Source organism: Raphanus sativus, chromosome 2, assembly GCF_000801105.2.
Source record: "Raphanus sativus cultivar WK10039 chromosome 2, ASM80110v3, whole genome shotgun sequence".
Taxonomy (NCBI): domain Eukaryota; kingdom Viridiplantae; phylum Streptophyta; class Magnoliopsida; order Brassicales; family Brassicaceae; genus Raphanus; species Raphanus sativus.
The window spans coordinates 13,556,050-13,560,690 of NC_079512.1; the positions used below are offsets into that span (position 1 = coordinate 13,556,050).

Sequence of the window (4,641 nt, forward strand, 5' to 3'; positions counted from 1 at the left end):
TTACTCTCCTGGGTGGGTGGTGGTGGGTTTTGATAAGCTGAGTTGCCGCAGTTCCTGGTGTTGGTGAAGGGTTTCTGATACTGTGAACTTTGGTTGTAGTTACTCTTCTGACCATTGCCAAAAAAGTTTATATTTCCACTCTGGTTTCCATATTTCTGAAATCCAGTACCTCCAATGTAGTTCACATCTTCCTCTGTATCATCTTCTCTAGCCTCTTCTTCTTCAGCTGAGCAGACTGGTTGCCCCAGAAATGCATGTAAAGCATCTATCTTGGCTCTGACTTTATTCATCTGGTTCTCCCCGATGGCTGCAACCAATTTCTTCTTGTCAGAGTCAGTGTTCTTGGTGCTGCTGCTGTTGGCTAGGTGGTTCTCAATAAGTCTCACATCCTCTATTGGATTCCTGGTTTTGAAGTTCCCCTCGCTAGCAGTATCAAGAGCCATCTGATACCTCAAGGTGATACCTCTGTAGAAAGTGCTTAGCAGCTGTACTTCATTGAATCCATGGTGTGGACAGTTTCGCTGGAAGAACTTAAATCTTATCCACGCGTCTTTAAAAGTCTCACCAGGATTTTGCACGAAAGTGGCGATTTTGCTTCTTAAGTCTTCAGCACGTGCCTCATCAAAGAAATTACGCCGGAAGACGTTTTTGATGTCGGCCCAGGATGTCAGTGATCCTGTAGGTAGCTGCTTGAGCCATTGTGAAGCTTCTCCAATCAGTGAATAATTGAAGAGCTTGCAGAGTAAGTAGTCCTCAGGGACTCTATCCATACGAATAGCAGCTATAAGATCCTCGAACCTCTCTAGATGGTCCATAGGATGCTTGTGTGATAACCCAGAGTAAGGTATCTGTGACACGAGAGAGTAGTACTGAGGCTTGAGCTCGAAGTTCGGCTTCTGAATCTCCGGAAGTCGAATAGCAGATCTGTTGGTGTAGTACTCATCAGGATGATTGTAGTCTGCCAACGATCGTGTTTGAGCTTCTCCTGTAGCCTCAGCTTCAGGCTCAGGGATTATGTTTCCCTGTGCATCTAGCTTCTGACCTGTTGTATTACGTAGATGACCATATTGGTCATACATGTTTCCATTCTCGCCCTGCGTGAGAATAACAATCGCAACCATGCCTTGCGGGTTAGTATCGATCGACGTACGGTGGGTAGTGTCGAACGATGTGGATCGGCGAACGGTATCGGTCGACGGTGCTGTCTTAGTGTCGGTCGATGGTTGAACGTGAATATCAGTCGACGGTACTTTCGTTCTGTCGATCGATGTCGAGCGTAGGTCTTTGCGGATTGAACGTTCCAAGTGTGCAGGATCTTCTGAGAATAGTATTTGATTTCCCTTATTGCTTCTGGTACTGCTGGGCATGTACCTGAAAAGACAAGAAAAATTATAATCAGAAAGGGGGTAAAAAGAGAAACCTAAGATTAATAAAATTAAATCTAATGGCGATCAAAGCTCCCCGGCAACGGCGTCAAATTTGATAGTGCTCAAATTACCCTGTAGAGCTTACTCTCTCAAATAAGAGGTTCAGCTGCAGTACTTAGGGATCGAATCACGAGAAGCTAGGGAACCAATTAAATCTAATCAATTAATCAATCCTAGGTGAAGTTGGTTTTAATGATGAAATGTAAATAACAATTCCTAAAATGAGTAAGGTAGTTGCTCTAACTAACAATATGATGGTTGTTTAAATGATAATGAAGAGTGCTAGACTTAGGGCTTTTATTCAGGAATGGAGATTATAATATCTATAAATGCTTAACAAGTTGCTTGCATGATACTATATAACTCAGCCGCTTAACTCTCACTGATGTCTCACTGGTTAAACAATCTAGATCTTTGGCCTCAACTGTCGTATGTTGACACAGAAAAAGAGTCGATCGATATCTTTTAGAGATATCGAGCAATACACCTTTCGCTCGGCTATCGATTCACCTGTCGGGACATCGATTGGCGGCTTCTAGATATTCCTAGGCGCGAGCCGATAATGAACACTAGATCTCAAGGAGGGTGGTTAGCTCTTCTCCAAGGAGACACTAGTTCAAACAGATAATTCAAGATATCAAAGATCCTAGTGATCTATGCTCTAGTTAGCTACTCTAGAACAAGCTTAGGGTGCAATCTATTTGATGAATATCACAACTTAGCAATTATAGTTTGGGGCTAATCCCACAAACATATTTAAACCCTAGATCTAACAAGTAGACTACTCAGACATAGCTAAGCAATTCATAATAATAGATTGATAAAAGAATTGCATAGATAAGGAGTAGAAAACAAATGGAGTTCACAAATCTCTCCAATCTCTCAAACATATAAACTCTCTAGTCTCTCTCTAACACTATCTGCTTTGCCTCTCAAGACTTGTGCTTCTTAGACTTGTCAAAAGCTTGCTTGCCGTCAAAAACACTTAGCAGGAATATTTAAGCATTTCCATTAGGTTAAAAACTCGTCAGGGGCAATCTCGTAATTTGGTGAAGTCTTGGTGAAGTAGTCGGCTAAACCATTTCGTCCTCGATATCGATCGACAACACTAGTTGTGTATCGATCGATTATAATCTTCTAGTGCGCGGATCTTCTCAGCTACATCGATCGACAACTCTGGATGAGTATCAATCGATTCTTATCAATCGATTCTTATCACAATGTTGACTTCCGACTTGGTCTTGAATGGTCAACTCGGGTGTATTATCTCTTGTACTCCAAAATGCTCTAAAAACATCACTTTATCATGAAACGCTCCTGAACCTAAAAACATACCTAACAGGCTAGAAAACACATTAGTTATATAATAAAATACTAGTATACTATGGTAGAAAATGGGTGAAATCCATGGTATATCAGAGTGGCAAAAGAACAAGGGCAGAAAAGAGTTGGTGCTGGAACCAGGTGATCTTGTTTGGATCCACATGAGAAAAGATAGGTTTCCTGCTGGGAGGAGATCAAAGCTACTGCCAAGGACAGATGGACCTTTCAAAGTGTTGAAAAGAATCAACAACAATGCCTACCAGATTGATCTAGAAGGTAAGTACACAATAAGTTCTACTTTCAATGTTTCTGACTTGATCCCTTTTGTTGCAGATGATTTGGATTTGACGTTAAATCCTTTTAAAGGAGGAGGGGATGGTGTAGCCATGAGCAGAGACATAGAAGAGAAGCTGAGTGAGTCTGAGGATGAGGAGCTGATTGAAGAGACTACTTTAGAAGAGAGATGTGAAGCTGGTGATACTGAAGTGAACTTGAGCCAGAAAGAGAAACCAAAGGAACCAACCAATGTGTGGGATGGACCAGTCACTAGAGCTAGGCTGAGAATGCAAGAGAAGAGTCTCCAAGACTTGGTCAAAAACGTGGGGGTTGGTTCAGGAGGAAAAGTTCAAGATAAACCAGCATGTTGGTTTAATTTAATTACAATGTAATAGATTTGGTTTTGTTTGGTTTTCATTTATTTCAAACCAAAGACAGTTAGGATTAGTAAACCAATTTTAATTGGGATTAGGATTAGAGAGAGAGTAAACCAACTCGGTTTATGATTAGGTTAGTTGGCGACTTCTTTTAATACTTTCACGCAGCTGTGAGAAACTTCAACTTTGAACCTAAGAACTTTTACAACAACTTTGCTTGCCTTTGTCTCAAGCTTTCTCTGTTCAGCTAAAGGAACATTGATCTCACTTAAGGGAAGGAATTCCTTCTGAAACCATCTTAGACAATACAGGGTAATCCTGTGTCTTTGAGTAGCTATCCATCTTTGCAGACAAACCATAGCTGTAGAGAGCCGACCACAGTTCAACAGAGTGCTAATAGCCTCCTAGAACATCCACTTCCATTACCTTCAAGTGATCCAGGAGCATAAGCCATACCCAGGCTACACCAGACGGGTCGGTTAAGCGCTCTTTCACCGTCGCGTGGAGTGTTGAGTGAAGCCATGGGTCGAACCCTAGTTCGGAACCGCTTTCGCTTGTTGCTGGTTTCACCGAGGGTATGGTTTTCTTGTCGGAGGACAAGATTCTCCGCTTCTATGGCGTCTAGCTTCTCGGCGCTCTGCTGCAGTTGCTTGGAGTGTTTCCAAGTTGGTATTTTAGGGTTTGAACTTCTAGAACAAGTTCATGACCTCCGGGTGTGGTCTCCCGAGCTTTGTGAAGATCAGTAACCTGACTTTGAAGGATCTCGAGCCGGTTGAGGAGTTCGATCTCCCTCGGGGTCATCTCTGCTTGGTTAGTATCGTCCTCTAGTGCCATCGTCACGTAGTTGGATTACTCTCCTCCTTCTAGCGCCAAACTGTTATGGTATTTTTGTGTAGGGTCGTTTAAGTACTACGGAACACTAGAAGATTTGATATATGAGACAAGAGATCATAAACTAGAAGATGTTATTAAATTTATGATTCGGGACTACAACCTGTTGATGTATAAAACCTAGTGTCTGTCGCCTAAACTCTAATCTCCTAGACTAGAAACGTCGATCACTTATTCTAGGGTTTGGGCTCCCTTTTGTAGTTGTAGATCTCGGCTTCAAGTAATAGAACTCTTCCATAATCGGAAAAATGGAAGTTTCCCCTTAGGCGGAAAACTTCTATTTTGCTTCAAGGGTCGGTCCGATGAAGGGGGTCGGACCTATGGCAGGGGTTGGTCCCTGGTTTCTT

At 42.3% G+C, this 4,641-nt stretch overlaps 1 non-coding gene across 1 annotated transcript; it reads left to right on the plus strand.

The window, feature by feature from the left end:
* The first annotated feature begins 498 nt into the window (after positions 1-498).
* Positions 499-606, plus strand: LOC130508835 (small nucleolar RNA R71). The gene has a single exon (XR_008943018.1). It is a non-coding gene; the product is annotated as a small nucleolar RNA R71 (small nucleolar RNA).
* Positions 607-4,641: the final 4,035 nt, after the last annotated feature.